The sequence below is a fragment of the Talpa occidentalis genome, unplaced genomic scaffold (genome assembly GCF_014898055.3).
Source record: "Talpa occidentalis isolate TD23 unplaced genomic scaffold, MPIMG_talOcc4v2.1 talOcc4.7, whole genome shotgun sequence".
Classification (NCBI taxonomy): Eukaryota; Metazoa; Chordata; class Mammalia; order Eulipotyphla; family Talpidae; genus Talpa; species Talpa occidentalis.
The window spans coordinates 94,078,984-94,096,137 of record NW_023605083.1 but is presented as its reverse complement, the minus strand read 5'-3'; the positions used below and the strand labels follow the sequence as shown (position 1 = coordinate 94,096,137).

The 17,154-nt window shown below is 45.7% G+C and overlaps 1 protein-coding gene across 1 annotated transcript in view; it reads right to left on the bottom strand.

The window, feature by feature from the left end:
- Positions 1-9,310: 9,310 nt before the first annotated feature.
- ADPRM (ADP-ribose/CDP-alcohol diphosphatase, manganese dependent) overlaps positions 9,311-17,154 on the bottom strand; it is a 35,134-nt gene continuing 27,290 nt past the window's right edge. Inside the window, exon 5 of the mRNA XM_054688867.1 lies at positions 9,311-9,410. The gene's annotated coding sequence lies outside the window, so the exon portion shown is untranslated. The remainder of the gene's footprint in view (positions 9,411-17,154) is intronic.

Below are 17,154 nucleotides of genomic sequence, written 5' to 3'. Positions count from 1 at the left end.
ATTCTGTGGAGTCACCTGAAGAGCCTCATTCCTGCCTTGATGGATCCTTTTTGAGTTAGGCCCTCAGTTTCCCACCTAATCTGTGAACTGCCTACTGCCTCTCCCACACCTGCCTTTTGATTCAATTGACCAAAAGCCATCATCTGTTGCTCACTACCAAAGAATCCTGACCTCACAAGTGCATGGGATTCATGAGGTAAAAGTTCAAGGTGCTCTACAAGCTGTTAAGTGCTGGTCAGATGTAAACAGCCATACTGGGCAACACCTCGATGCACTTGGGCCTCCTCGTCTGTCTGTGTTAGGATACTACTAGGAGGAAGCTCTTGTTGAGAAGCTCCAGGGGCACAGTGCTAGGTTAGCCCTCAAAGAAGGGGGAGGTGAGTGCTACTTGGTCCCGAAACCACTCACACAAAACAGTAAACAGAACAACCCCCAAGCTGTACCACTACAACCAGCCTTTAAAGATGAAGGAGCACCTGTGATGGCCTGGAAAAATCTGAGGTGGATTTGGATGGAGAAGTGCCAGGATACAGGAGGAGGAGGCATGACTGGTATGAGACAGTCACAGAGCTGCAACTCAGCTGGCCTGCAAGACTGTGGCTGCAAGCAGCTGGCACCCCCCTGGTCTGTGTAAGAGAAACAGAAGTCAAGGTCCTCCCCCATGGGGGTCAGCGCAAGGGGATGTGGAGATGAGGGTACAGACCTGAGGACGCTGAAAGCAGCCTATTTGAAGTAGGGGCCAGAGCGGACTCAAAGGTCACAAATAGGTACCTGTATCTTCTCAGAGCCCCTCTGACCCCACCCCAGGAGTGGTTGTGGTGCCTCTTGTGCTCCTATCACCCCTGTGCTCTCCCAGGGTAATCATCTTCCTTGATTGTCTTCCCATAAAGCTATCAGATCCTAAAGATAGTACCTCCCATGAAGCAGGTGCTCCACAAATGTCAAGTCAATGAATGAGGGGTATCTGCTCCCGCCAAGTGGCCCCAGTGCCCCCTTTCTCACAGAAGCATCAGACCTGAATGCTGTGTGCACACAGCAGTTTGGCCTGTTGATCCCATAATCTGCCATCTTGGTTCTGGCTGTGGAGCTGCGTGCAGAGCTCTTGTTTACCCAGTAGATTAGAAGAGGCCAAATCTGGTCAATGTGAGGTGAGCACAGATTGGTCATGAACCCAGCATCAGTGGAAAATCCCCAGCCTGTCCTCTAGTCTGCCCAGCCTCAATGCCTCACTGGCAGATACAGGAAACCCTGGTTCAGAGCACGAGTCCTCCCTCACCCAGCTCAGGGCAGGAGCCCTCCCTTATCCAGCTCAAGGTAGGAATCATCCTTCCCTCTCCCAATTCATAGATCCCCAACTTATCCAGCTGAAGCCTGGAGGACATGGACCACAGGCTTCTTTGCCCAGAAGCCCCTCCTTGCCTTCCACCCATCCTCTTTAATATCTGGAGGGAGGGGCAGGCCAGGGTCCTTTTACCTCCTCACAGTCTACCAGACCCCTTCAGGTTAAAACAGAGGTTGACAAAGGGGCGGAGAGTAAACTATTTCAATTGTGCAAACCAGATGGTGAGTCACAACTACTCAACTCTGCCATTGTAACAAGAAAGCAGCATACATGAGTCGATAAACAGGTAGAACTGTGTTTCCACCAGCCCTTGTTGATAATAACAGGTCAGGAGCTGGAACATAGGTCCACCTGAAGTGGACCTGCCAAGACCATCAAAGAATCCACCTAACCTCCATTCTCAGGACAAAAAGTCCTAAAGCATTGGTTTGCAACCACGGTGACTGTACACCAGGAACACTGGCAACACCTGGAGACTTGTGGTTGTCACAATGTCAGCAGGCACTTGGTGAGTGAAGGCCCGTGATGCTGCTAAACATCCTAAAGCACATAGGATGGTGTCCCCCACCCAGCTCAACACAAAGACTATCTAGTCCAGGATGATGGCAGTGGCGCCAGGTCAAGAAAAGCAGCTGCGTCTCCAAAAAAAGCAGCTGCGTCTCTAAAGCAGCTGCGTCTCCAAGTGTGATCACTATCACCTGGGGAAGGGTTCGATATGCACATTCTCAACCCCCACACCCTTGCCTATGGAATCAGAAACTGGGGCGGGGTCCCGTCATCTGTACAGTCGTCATGTGCAGATTCATAATGCTTTGGACCACAGAGATGACTTGATGGTAGTCCCAAAAGGCCCTTCTTCATGGCCTGGGTGTGTGGTAAGGACCCACGTAGGTTTGTACAGTTGGGCATGAGGGTCCCACCATGATGGAATCACCGAACAAGGCCTTGATCAGAATGCACCCCCATCATTAAATCTGCATGACCGTATTTAACCAGCCTTCCATCTTTTCCGTGTCCTCCCTGATGCCTGTTATTTTCCTCTTTCCCATAGTGGTCATCCTCAGATGTGAGGTGTGGTCTCATTGTGCTTTGGATTTGTATTTCCCCATCAGAATCATGCTCAAGCCTTTCCTTTCATACACCTGTCGGCCATTTGTATGTCTTCTTTGGAGAAATGCCCATTCAAGTCCTTTGCCCATTTTAAAATCAAGTCATTTGGGGCTACTGAATTTTTGCTACTGAATTGTATGAGTTCCTTTGATATTTTTTGGATAGTAACCCTTTACAAATGCTGGAGATCTAATGTATAATGTGCCTTACAGCTAACAGTACTGAATTACATATTTAAAATTGCCAAGAAAGTAGATTTAAGTAGTTTCACCTCAAAAAGAAGAAGAAAATGGTGACTATGTGTAACTGTATGAGACAATGTAAGTAATTAGCTTACTTTGACATGGGGTGATCATGTCACCATATATATATCGATATATATATATCTGTCAAATCAGCAGTGGTACATCTTAAATACATGCAATTTTTAATTGTACATTATACCTCAATAAAGCACGGGGGTGGAGGGTGGGCAATCCTCCAGGCGATTGCTTTGGACTAATTTTAAAGCTTGAGAACCACTGGGGAAAATTGATCCAGAAAGGCGAAGAAGAAAGGAAAGCAGGGTTGGGCCTCCCCGGTGGCGCAGCGGTTGAGCGCTGGGTTGCGAACCTGCCCGCGGCCTCTGCGGCGCCGGTTCGATCCCCGGCTGCTCCCCGGCCACCGGAGGAGGGTCCCACATGGCGCGCGGACCTCTCCTGCCGCCCGCTGCTCCCCTCAGCAGTGTACTTCGGTCCTTCTGCCTGCTCTGCTCCCCGCTCTGGCTCTGGTGAATTCTCTCACCCTCCCGCGCTTCTGACTGTACCCAGTGCATGTAAAAACAAAACAAACAAACAAATAAAATAAATAAATAAAACATGCCTCTATAAAAAAAAAATAAAAAAAATAAAAAAAATAAAAAAAAAAGAAAGGAAAGCAGGGTGGCCAGAGCTAGGAGCTCTGAGCAAGGCCTCCCACCCCATGCACTAAGACATATATCCTATGATACATAGAGATAACATCCAGGCAGGAGCAAGTGGGGCTGGTAGGGATGTGGAGAGTGCCGATCCCAGACTAGGAGGTCAGGAAATGTTCCTGGGAAGAACTGGGGCTCCGTGGGAGGAGGAGATGGCCAGATCAGGAAGGTGGCATGAGAGTTCTTAGAATGGAGAACAGGGTGTCCCATGGTAAAGAGAGCACAGAAAGCCTATTCCCTTTGGGGAACTGCAAGATATCCAGCACATTGCTAAGAGGGGGAAGGACTTGCAATAGGGGTGAAGCTGGACATGGCGACAACAGTCAGAACAGGGAGACACTGTTGTGGGTCAGGCAGCCCACAGTGGTTCTTAGCCCTGGTTCAACCGATCAGTCACCTGAGGAGTTTTTTAAAATATACCAACTGAGTCACAAAGAGGTGGAAGGAGCTGCAGAGAGCAACACTAGACTTCAACACCCCCATGATTCTAATGGACAGCCAAGGTTGAGCACACGTGAGTAGGGATCAACAGGAAGCAATTTATACCCATTATTTCATTTGATTCTCCACCATCCCACTTTATAGATAAGAACATCAGGAGACTGTGAAAATAATAGGTATGTGGTGTAAAGTCACAGAGATGGTTGGTGATGAGAACCAGCTCCCCAAGCTGGGGAGACAAAGGCCACAGGGGCTGGCTGGGTGAGGCCAACAAAGCACCCATGTCCAGTCATCAGGGAGTTTAATGACATTTTAGCTTCAAACTGCAGGGAATCATGCAGGAATGAGTAAGAGGATCTTGGCTTACATCCAACCAGGTAGCGCACAGTTGGGCTGTGAGAGGGATGGACTCAGCAAGTGGCCACCTGGGACTCCTCTTCCTTTCTTTGTGTCTTTGCCTCTTTCTGCAGGCTGGACCTGAGCACACTTCTCTTCTTTGCTAAGAGGAGGGACTTTGCTAAGACAAGAGCTCCCATGGGTGATGACGCCTAAGGGTGGTTGGAAACCCTTTACAGTTTGCAAAGCAGTCTCAGCCTAAGGGAGGTCCTGATGTGCTAATGGTTCTGCAGGGACTGTGAGACTTCCAACATGAGAGGCAGGAACATGAAGAAATAAGACCATACAGCAAGCCAACAGTGGACAGAGGTGTAACAACAGAAGGCCATGAGCAGATCAGGGAGAAGAGTCAGCAAGTGTATACCTCCTCATGTCTCAGAAAGTTCTGGGAGAAAGGTCCCCAGATGGAGGAGGAGGAAGGGGAAGAAAGACATCATGGACAGTCTTATTTACTCCTTGCAGAAACCCTAAACAGCAGGGTTGGCTATCATCTCTATTTTATGGAGGAGGAACCTGAGGCTCAGAGAGGCTAAGGAACTTGACCAAGGTCACACAGCAAGAACAGGGCAAAGACAAGGCTCAAACTCAAACTCCTCTGCAAGGACTTCATGCCCTTGGCTGGGAGCACGTAGGCAACCAACAATCAGGAAGGGGTCTCGGAGGGGCTTTCACCACAGGGGCTGACTGAATGCAGTAGAAGGACTGACAGCCGTCCACTAATGGCAGCGACCGTAGTATCTCCAACATCCTGCTCCATTCAGTGGCTTCCCAACCCCATTCACATCTTAATTCCTGTAATTTCTCCTTTAGAGGGAAGATCAGCCAACTGAGACAAACAATTTATTCCAAGTTTCAAGTAAACATAACCCTGTAAGGTGAGGATTCTTTTCTAAGCCTTTTCTCAGTGAAAGCCTTAGCAGGGGACCCGAAAATCGCCACTCCAGCACTGCCCCTCCCTTCCCTGCTGATGTTAGAAACTATAAAACACCCCTTCCTTGGCTGTTCTCCCTGGGTACATTTTCCTTCCTGGCGTACATTCTGCTGGATTTCAAGAGTGAATCAGAGATTTTATCTTTGCAATTTAATTAAAATGTGTTTGCTCAATGGTTAAGGAAGACAAGCTTCACTGTTGTTCACACCTCTTCAAACACCTTTTTCCTGCCTTTGGAAGGATCCCCTCGCTGCCCACAGCTTCCCAGCCCAAGGGGAGGTGAATGTGTGATTTTCTAGAAAGGCTTCTGCCAAGCCCCTCCCACCCCCATGCCTAGATAATGTCAGTACAAACATCCCCCCTTGTTGGGGCCTAAACGAACTGGAAAAGGAATATGTACAGGCACATTAGGAGAGGAAACAACGCAAATACCATTTGCTCTCTGGGCAATGGGGGATTGCTTAAGCAGAGGATGGTTTCTTTAATGGGTGGCTTTGAGCTTAGGAGAGAAGTGGTAAGCTGCCATCTCCACTGCCCCCCACCCCTGGCCAGCCCCTGGGGAGAAAAGTCCAAACTCCTGTGTCAGCTGAAGCCCACGGATGATATTAAAAATAGTGCCAACAGAATACATTGTCAAATTTTTGAATTTTTACTAATCAGATAGCTGAGACTAGATAATAAGAATTTGCATTTCTCTTACTATTAAGAGCAAAGGTGAGCATATTTTCATATGGCTAAGACTCATTTGCATTTCTTTTTCTATAAAGCACGGCTTCATCTCTGAGCGATTATTGGTTTAACTTATTGGTCTTCTCTATTTTTAGACTCTCATTAACCCTTTGTGACAATATACTCTGTTGGCACTATTTTTAATAACAAAAGACTGGATACAATCTAAACAGTATAGAGTACACCACGGATCAGGAGGATAAGGCAAGTTTTATATATGACAGGGTGATTTCCGGGATGTGAGGGGGAAATCAAGGAGACCACAGTTGTATAAAATATACTACCACTTATCCAAGACAAGCAGGAATACAGTTAAAAGCACATATTTGCTCCATAAAGGATAAAATTATAAGATAGATCTTATCAATGAATGGATAAATCATAAAATTGGTAAAGTTAGAGAAAGAGAGGAAAAAGAGGATAAAGAAAAGCTAGAATGCTTTAAACATACTTGGTTGACTTTGAAATCATGTAGCTTTTACCTAATTACAAAACAAAATAAATATATATTAATAAAGTTACCCCTAGAAATTGAAAGTACTAGCAGTATTTCCAAAGACGATAAGTAGTTGATAAATACACACAGAGGGGGCACAAAACGTACATATTAAATGAGTGAGTGAATGAATGAATGAATGAATGAATGAATGAATGAATTAGCATCCATGGAGCGCATCCAGAGGGGAGACTCGGGCATAAGACATCTCCTCAGGGACCTTCCTCAGGTTCTTTGCAACCAGAGTTATGATTGGTGACCTCGGTGGGGAGAGCAGAGGCCAGGCTGCTGCCCCTAGTGAGGAGAGCCTGGTGGAGGTTGGACAGGCAGAAGCTGCCCAGGACAGACAAAGACAATGCCCACAGGGAGCACAGCCAGCCCCTTTGTTTCCACTGCTCATTGTCCACAGCCTATGCTCCCCAAGGGCTGCCCCAGGCCTGTGCTGTTGCCAGGGAACCACCTCACTCAACTTCCAGGGAAGGAAGACACTCAGACCAGGGGTCAGAAGCCTGCGCCTGCACCTGGCTCTGGGAATAATTATGGGACCAGATTCAACTTCACCTGGATCTTCAACTGAACCCACTGAAAGCTTTTTCTAGGGCCTGGTAAAGTTCTATGCCCAGGTTCTCCTGAAAAGCAATGAGTTGCCAGTCCCTCCTCTATTTCCATAGAGGCAGCAAGGGGTACTCTGGCCCATCCAAGGAGGGGAGATGATGGTGGAGGTAGTAACAAGCTCGGAGAAGCCAGGAGGTGTTGGGTGGCATTCCTTGCTGTGAAATCCCTGAAGGGAGGGAGGCATGCCTTTCCTATTTGCAGAATCACTGCATTCAGTGAATTTCAAACTGGAATAATTTTTACCACCCCTCCCCTGCCCTCCATGGGAACATTTAGCCTTGTCTAGGGACAGTTTTGATGGTCATGACTAGAGTTTGCTACTGGTATTTAGTCAGTAGAAGCCAGGGATGCTACTTAAACACCCCCCAAAAGCACAGGATAGTCCCACCACAAAAATTAACGAAGACCAAATGTCAACTCTGATGAGGTTGAGATAACCCTGATGCAACTGGCAGTTGAGTACCAGCTAAATTGTAGGCATATGTATCTAGGAACTTATGGTAGGCATCATTTTGTATCTCTTGCTATGCTTATATAAACCACTCTTATTGCCACAGAGAACATGGGCCAGGGAGGGGGCTAAGGTAGAGAAGAGGAGAAGGGAATATTTATTGAGCATCTACTTTGTGGCAGGAGCCATGCTAGAGCAGAGGGTGTGAATTACTCAGCAAGCATAGAAATTCAAGAATCTGGAATGGCATTCCTATTAATCAAGGAGTGAAAAATTCAGCCTCAGCCAGGTGTGGAAGCTAAGTGGCTTCATCCAAGAATCCCAAGGGTAAAGAAGACACAGATGTCAGGATAACAGGGATGAGGGTGCCCCAGGTCCGTGTGTGTGCCAAGGCCGCCATCTGACACAAAATCCATCACAATTCCAGTCCTCGTGCCAAGAAGAGATTGTCCAGTCAGGCACAACGATTGTCCAGGCAGATTCAGTGGTGGACATGCAGGGAGTGGAGCTCCAACCTCAGCCTCATATACAGGCTGGAGAGAAGACAGGCAGAAGAACCCCACTCACATAAAAATAAAACCTAAGTGCCTCTCCAAACTCAGAGAAACATTCTTTCTGGCCATCCTCATCCTGTCTCAAGTTCCTATGTCTCTGACAAAACCTGGGATACAGCTCCACAATGCTTGGGAATGTTTATCTGACCCCCTGAAGTGAAAAACCTGCTGTAACCCAGAGATAAAGTAGTTCTTAGAACAGAGAATCTCTCATTCCTTACAAATATTGCACCAAAGATGGGACAGGACACAAATATAAAGCTTTATAAATTATCCCAACTCCAGAAACTTGTAACCATTAGTTCTTTCCTCACAACAGCCCAAGGTGTGGTTGTTATTATTCCCATTTTACAGATGAGGAAATTGAGGGGGAAACTCAAGTACCTCTCCAGACTTGGAGAAGCGCTTAGGTTTTGAAGGGACTGGCCTGAGGGCACTGTCACAGGGCAGCCCCTGGGAAGCAGATCCAGAGACAGGTTCCATGGTAGGACATACATTAGGGAGGACTCACAGGAAGGGACGGGCTGGAAGCAGCAACACAGTCCCCACAAAGGCCTCGGTTTGGAGCTGACCTGCCCTGTGGAGTTGCTCAAATGGGGTAGATGGAGCCAGACCCTAACATCCTAGCTTGCATCACAGACTGTCACTGATCACAGGTTGCTCCTGGAGAAAAGTGCAACCTATGTTTATAGCAGCACTGTTTACAATAGCTAAGCTTTGGAAACAGCCCAAATGCCCAAAAATAGATGACTGGATCAAGAAGATGTGGTACATATATACCATGGAATATTACTCAGCATTCAAAAAAGATAAACACATGCAATTTGCAGCAACATGGATGACGCTGGAAGGGATCATGCTCAGTGAAATAAGCCAAAAAGAAAAAGAAAAATACCGGATGGTCTCACTCATAGCAGGGATCTAGAAAACTTAAATAAGGGACCAGGAAAATGAATAACTATAAGAAAGTGAAAATCAAAATCAACAAAAACTATGAACCAGAGACACTTTTTGGGGGGTGGGGGGCGGGAGGGGAGGGATTGGGGTCAGAATGGGGGGATTGCAATTGTATGGGGAATATAAAAATAAAATTTATTAATTAAAAAAAAAAAAAAAGAAAGAAAAGTGCAACCTCAAAAAGGTTTTTCTTTCAGCTGAAGCAACTGAGGCCTGACAGCTGAGGACCAACTCTGACTGTGCTCCCTAGCAGGGAGCAGATACGGGGAGGGAGTAAGTTCTTTGTTCCTGAATAGGGGTCTGGTGTACTCACAGTGTTCACTCATCCTCTCATTCATAAATGACAGAGTGCAATTGTGTCCCAAGTCCAAGGAGCAGCAGGAAAGCACTGGGTTGACTGCAGTTCTAATGCATCCTGGCACCACCAGTGGGACTGCAAGGGTGAGAGGTGGAAAGAGAAGCTCACTGCAGGGCTGGGGTGGTGCGACCTCAGGGACTGGAAGGCACAGAACCCACTCCTGGGTCATCCTACATTCCCCTCACTTAATTCTGTGCCCTCCAGACCAGCCCCATCTCACCCCTGCCCACACCGAGGACCCAGAATACGGAATGAGCATAATCATAGGATTTCAGTACTAGAAGGAACCTTATTAATTTTTCAGTATTTTCCATTGAGGAGCTGAGACCCAGAGAGATCACTGCATGGTGGATTCTCAACAACATTCGAGTAACTCATCTGAGGACACAGAACTAGAGGAGGGGGAGGAAGGAGTAGACCCCCAAACAACCAGTTTTAGGGGTGGCCACCATACCACACACCATGGCAAGCAGGGACCACCTTCCCAGTTGGCCCTCAGGGTCCAAACAGTACTGATTCTTTCCTCTGCCTGCGGGGTCTTCCTCCCCTTTGCTGTTCATACTGTTTCTTCAGTTCTCTTCCTCTGAGAATTTTTCTGGACCCCCTGCATGCAAAGTCTGTTCCCAGTCCCCCTCACATTCTCTGAGGGGACCCAGTACGCTCCATCACACACATTACCATCACAGTTAAAGTGACTGTGCATGTGCTTATTCAATGTCTGGCTCATTAGCATATAAACTCCAGGAGAGTGAGGACCAGAGCTGTACCCCCAACACCCAGAAAGGATAAATTAATGAGGTACATTCCATATTATACTCTTCTTAGGTTTTTCATTTTCTAGCACAGTTCTTGGATAAATGCCAAATTCCTCAAATGCACTTAATGGCAGACACAACTAAGTGCTGCTCCCCTCCCATCCCCACTACTCAGCACCTGGTACAAGGTCAAGCACAAGAGTGGACAATCAACAGCAGTTTGCTAATTGACAGAAGCCACCTGGACCTCCAGAACACCCCTGCCATGAAAAGGAATGAGGAATTCTTGTGCTTCTGCAGAGACGAAGGCAGCAGCCTAAGCCAGCTCTAGACTGGGCCCCCAGGCTTCTTGGATGGAATTAGCTCAAATCACATTAACATGGTTGTCAGGAAACATTGCTGAATAGAGGTTACAGCCATAGCAGCTGCCTCTTTTTAATAGGACATTAATGCTTATCCTGAACAATTACTCTATTTGTAATGGTTTCTTAATGTTCAGTTTCTGGAGCCTGCGTCGAAAGACTGTTTCCAGTAACCAGTTCCCCATCAGCATGGCAGAAGAGAGCGGCAGACATGCCCTTTCTGGTCAGACCAGGGGACCCACGTCCCAGACAGCCTGCAGGAGGGGTCTGGGGCTGACTTCCTGGATCAGCTCACACTCCCAGGACCTGGCAAAGGGTGGGCAGGTGAGGCCGGATGGTCTCTGCACAAGAGACCCTTCTCTGCTGTTCCCTGCACAGTTTCGCAGCTGCCTTGCTAAGTGCTCCTAACAGCATTTGAATCTCTCCCAGCATAATGCTTATCATGCATATCATTTTGATTTTAATAGCATTTCCCCTCTGAATTATTAGAATGATTAAGGTGCACTGCAGAAATAAGACAAAGCATGAAAGAACAGATCACCCTGGCATCCAGAGAGCATAGTGTTCTATGTATTTTTTCCTGTGCATAGGCCCAATAAAGATCTGTAAAATGCCACTCTTTTGAAATGCAGCCGGCCATGGCATAGCCATAACACTGTGCGGGTTTTTTGTTTTTTTTTTTTAATATGATGACCGTGTACGAGTTCAGGGGCTTATGTGATTGTCTGCCTTTCCCAATGAGTTTTAGCCTTGGTGTGGGTAGCACCCAACACAACCAGCTGGGTAGAGCACCTAGCACGTGGCAGTCACTCCATAAATGTTCACTGGTGAGATGGCATGTCAGTCAGGATTCTTTTCTTTAATTCTTTTAACCCAATTAAAGTTCCCAATTAAGTATCCAATTAAAACTGGCTATAGCAAAAAAGGAATATAGTCACTAAAAATTCACAGTTCTAGTTTCAAATGAGACTTGATTCAGCAACTTAAATCATGTCACCCAGCACCTAATTAAACTGTCTTTAAGTCTTTCTTGCTCCTGTCTGGTGTGGCTTCAGTGCCATCCTTAGGCAACTTGTGCTGCCCACCTCTGGCAGACTGGACCTCCTGTCCTCACACCACATGAGATAGCAGGTCACTTGCAGTGACTGCAGCTTATTTTCCTGAAGCAGGAGGTCACTCTCATCTCTCTCTGCCTAAACTGAGGCACATGCTTTTTTCTAAATTCATCCCTGTGGCTAGAACAGGATGGCTAGAGTTGGGGGTGCATCCACTGCCACCCAAGCCCCAAGACTGAGAATAACAGAGAATAGCCCCACCCACATCCCTGCTGATTGATATGGTAACAAGCTGGGTTCCAGGTCACCCTCCCATCCCCCCAACATCCCCACTCTGCCAAAGCTCATTGGACAAGGTTGGTCAGGTGACCTAGAGCAGCCAATCCAAGGCTGGCAAGCCACTTAGGGTATGACCTTGTGCAATAAGAGGAGCTGGACCATTCCAATGTTTTCTCCTGCAAATTTGATCATGGTGATGATGCTAACAATAATGAGAGAACAGAAAGGTGGAGAGAGGCTGAGTGACCCAGAGATTACAATGATATGGAAGAAACACAGAGCATTGGGGTGGGAAACCGGCCAAAGCATGAACATTGAAGTCACTGAGTTGTGTTAATGATGGAATGTTACTGCCAAAATGTCTGCAAACATTACTGAAAAAGACACAGCAGCAAAAGTGGTCCCAGGCTCTGGGAATAATGCCACACTGGACCCTGGGTCCGAGAACCAATCTTGGTTATAGTCTGGGATTTTTAATCTTTTCTTTCTGCCTGAGGCATACCAGCAGTTACCTCTCCTCTCTTCCTCGCATTTTACTTGTTTCTTGTCTTTCAGAGTATTTTGTCTTCCAACCAAAGGGGCTAACTAACTAAATAAAAATATCTTTATAAATTTGACTGAGCATCAGTATTAAGGTACAAAGTTGCTAGGCTGAGAGAACTAGTTGTGAAAGGGAACTCTGACCTCACTTGACTAGCAGGTAGCACTGCTGCTTCTTTGGTGCCCCCAAGTCAGAGTGAAGAGCAACTACTATTTTTCAAATACTTATAAAGAAATGTGCTGGGATTTGAACCCATGCAGTCTAGTTCCAGAATCTGTGTTCTTAAGAAACACATTTTTCAGTCTTTCTGTATGGATTACTCTTTCAAATGTACTCTCAATCTGTAGTCTTTCAAACTTCTTTTTTTACTTAATATATTTCACAGATCCATTGTACAAACCTGGAGGGAAACTCTCTGATAGATGGAGTCCCCAGAGTCACAGCCACCCATGGAGTCCCAGAGTCACAGCCACCCAATTCCCTTCTGTGCCCACTTTGCACCCCATTATGCAGTGATACCTGGAGAATTGCTCCTGCCTTCTGCCCCCATGGAAAATCTCCAAAGTGTATGTATATGGGCAGAGGGATGGAAGCTGAAACTCTGGACTGTAGGCTTCTAGGAGTCTCCCTACCAACTCAGTCTGTGATCTAGCAAGTCATACCATCTCCTGGATTGCAGGGGAATCATCTGTAACCTACAAGGGGGCCAAACTGTCTTGCCCTTCTCTGGATGCTGCTTGGTAGTTGAGTCAGGCTGCTGCTAATGCCTCTCTGGAAAATTACCTTCTATTCTGATAGGTTAGATGCTAATAAAGGAAAAGAAACTACAACAAAGGAAGGAGCAATCTTAGTCTGCACCTAGCTCTCTGCTCACCAGCTAGGTAAAGATGCAAAGAATGGGACACCCAATGCAGTCATAAGTTTTAACTCTTGGGACTACTCTTTCTCAAATATGGGTGGGGGTAGAGAAAGGGGAAGAGAGAGTAAGAAAGAGAGAGAGAGAGACTGAGAGGAAATAGCCCTGTTGTGTGTTTCTCAATCCTTTTTTTGTCTTGCTACTTTCTATCAAGTGTTTGGACTTCACTGAACACAATTATTCCATTATCACCAAGTAGGTATTCAATATTTGTTGTATGATTGCAGAACTTAAAATCTCCTTTCTGATAAATAAACCCTGCTTCTTTCCATAGACTGTGATGTCTTAAAAGCACATGTGCACAGCACATAATCCAATTATTAAGAAAAGTCTAAATCAGGTCTCCCCACAGAGATCAAAGGCTTCACTTCCCGCAGGTGCTACAAAGGGCTATATCTATTTGTCTGCAGAGATAAGAGGGGCCAATATCCAAGCTCAACTAATTACAGAGCATGCCCAGTGGACTTCTGATAAAAGTCTCTTAGCCAATTCTGTCGAAATGTGCGGTGACCCGGTCCTGTAAGTCTCTGTGTTCAGCAGTGTAATCATTGGTGATGGCAGGTTAGTATCTCTTCAAAGAAATGCTCCCCAGGCAGAAATGAGGAATCAGGAGACAGGTCAAGAAAGGTTAGGCAGGAGGACAGAACTAGTTACCAGGAAATGGGGGCAGTAAATTCTAGGTGACTTCACACTCTAATTTCCAAGTCAACAAAATAACCTCTGACTCATAACTGTGATGAAATTGCCTAAGGGATTGAGATTAGGTTTTTTTTTCCACTCACATTCCAACTTCTGGTCCCCTCCTCTCTAATCTTGTCCCTTTTCTTCATGAAGGACTATCATTATGGTAACAAAAATCATGTTGTGGGTGCATTTTCCTTTGGAAAATCCTAAATCTTCATTGGCAAGCTACTCCGCCAGGATGTTTTAAGTCACAAGGGCACACTGATGGATAAAGTACATAAAGACTGCATTCTCACATTCAAGTGGGAAGAGATAGATAATTTTAAGATGAGCAAATAAATATACAATACCAAGCAAAGAGAAGTTGCTAAGAAGAAAAATAGACCAGAGTAAAGGGAGCAAAGTGAAGAGGGGTTGCTATCTCCAATGGAGCAGCGCAGTGGTTAGCACAGGGTGCAATTCGAGATAAATTCTATAAGAAGTGGGAAGTATATAGGGAGCCACACAGAGAGAAGAGTCGAAGCAGAGGAAAGAACATCAGGAAAGGTATGTTGGAGGAGCAGCTAGGAAGTCAGTAGATCAGCATAGAATGAGAGAGGAAGGACAAATCAGAGAGGTCAAGGCCTTGGGGGAAGGACATGGGCATGGGACTTCATTCTGGTCCCACTGGAGAGTTTTGAGATGAGGGGTGTTTTGTTTTTGTTTGTTAAAATATAAAAAAAGAGGAATAGTTCTGACTACTATGGGAAAAATAGAATTTAGGTAGAGAGCAAGAGTGCAAGGGGAGATTCCTGTTAGGCAGGAAATGCAGGCAAATGAACAGGTGAGAAATGTCAGTGCTAACCACATGGGTGGAGAGGACTGGTCCATTGTGGATATAGTTCAGAAGTGGAAGCAACAGGAGCTATTGTTGAATTAAGTATAGAAGAGAAAAATAAGTCAAGGATGATTCCCAGGACTTTGACTTGAGTGGCTAGAAGAACTGGTGGTGCCATTTATACTGTAGACTCAAAGGAGGACTGGGCATGGTGGTGGTGGTGGTAGAGGGGGAGGAGGAAAGGAGAGAGGGAAGAGGAAGGTGGAGATTTTGGTTTTGGACAGGTAAAAAAATTGCATGTTGCAGGTAGGTAGAGGGAGGTTAAAAAAAGACTGATGATTGAGCCCTGGAGTCATTCAAACTGTTAGGAAGATGAGGAAGGTCCATCAAAGGGCTGAGAGAAAGTAGCCATGGAGGTTGGAAGCAACCCAAGAGAAGGTGGTGTCCTGTGACTGAGCAAAGCAAGTATTTAAAGAGGAAGTTCTGATCAACTGTGTCAAAAGGAGCAAAGAGAAACAGGATGGACCTGAGAACTGTCAACACAGACACAGGTGGAGGTGAAGGTTGAACTTGATAAAGTCATAATGTAATCCTGATATCAATACTTTCAGCTAAATATTATTGTTTCTATTTTACAGATAAGGACACTGAAGGTAGGAGAGGTTCTGTGGTCCCGCAGGGCCACATCACCAGTGAGTGGCAGGGACAGGATCAGAACTTGATGTATCAGGTGTCATCCTACTTCTCATACTCCAGTCATTCAGGCTTCTCACTCCCTCGGCCCGTGAGTAAGACTTGAACTGACTGCCAAATGATTAATGTCAATATGCAGTTCTAGAAAACAGCTTGAGCCAGTTCAAAATACAAGGTGGTGTTTCATTTTCATTGTAATTTCTCCAAAAACACATTAGGCTGCCTCTGAGCTTAGTTCTTACGAAAAGTGTCATTGTTTCCAGGTGGACCAGAGATGAACAAGTTATGAGGGCTACCGCTGCCATTCAGACTGGGGAGAATCCCACCAGCTGTCTCTTCTTCCAGGTGCTGGTGAGATTCACCCCCACCTGGTTCACAACTTCCCCAGCCCTTGACTATATGCTCCTCACCTATCATGCCCTTGAAACTGATGTAAAATGAGTCATTTTTTATTCCTACATCTTTGGATTGGCATATGACTAAGATCAACATTACCTAGTTTCGATATACCTTTTCTCAGCTTACATCTTATTTTTTCAATATCTTACAATGACAAGTATCAAACATAGAGTCAAGCAGGAAGTATTGCACAGGGAACACCCCTACTCTATCAGCTAGAGTCTACAGTTAACATTTTTTTCTACTTGCTTTATCTCGTGTCCATCCATCTGTGCATCTCTCTCTCCATCCTCAACCCATCTTTTTTTTTGATACATTTTGAAGGAAGATGCAGACATGACTACGCTTCGCCACTGAACATTTCAGCATGTATATCATTAACTAGACTTCAATATTTGCTTAAGCGTTTCCTCTTTTTGAGGTAAAGTTTGCAGACAGCAAAGTTTACAAAAAATAATCAAATCTCATACATATTCTAAGACAAATACACACACAACTGGGTCACGAAACCTCCATCAAGATACAGAATGTTGCCATCACCCCAGAGAGTCCCCTCATGCCCCTCCCTAGTCAGTTCCCACCCCCACCTCAGAAGCAATCATTCATTTAATGTTCATGCTTTCCATCTATTCTAGAATTTCACATAAGTAGACTCCTACAGCACACGGTCCTCTGCATTTGTCTTGACTCCACATAATGGTTTTGCAATTCATCAATGCAATGATTCCCTTTTTTGATTCATTTCCATTTTATGATTATACCACAGATCATTTATTCATTCTTTTGTTGATTGCAATATTTTTTTAATAAAGGAAATTATTCTTTAATGAATTTCTACTTAGGATGCTTCTGCCTTTCTGTTAAGAATTCTCTCCCACCATTTAAGCAATCATGGCTGTTAAGAGTCTCATCTCTGAAATCAGGAAGCTCTGGATTCCTATTTCAGTACCAACTCTCCCTAACTGGGGGATCTCAGGCCAGTGATCTAGCCACAGTGCACCTTACTTTTCACATCTGTAAACTGGAAATAAGAATCTCTACAGGAGGTAAGATGCTCATCATGAGAGCTGTCTGTGGTTCCTCAGCTCACTCCTGTAACACTGGTTAACAGGAGCCTGCTATGCCCCCACCGTGCTGAGCCTTGGGAAAGCAATGGGAAACATAACCAGGCATAGACCTCACGGGACTTTCAGTCTGCTGAGCTACACGGACACCGAGTAACAAATTGCATGATTCATTGTTGAATTGCCATTGTTATCAGTGCTGCCAGGGAGACTTGTCAGCTGCTGGGAGCATGGAGCCAGGTTGCTCGAGGAAG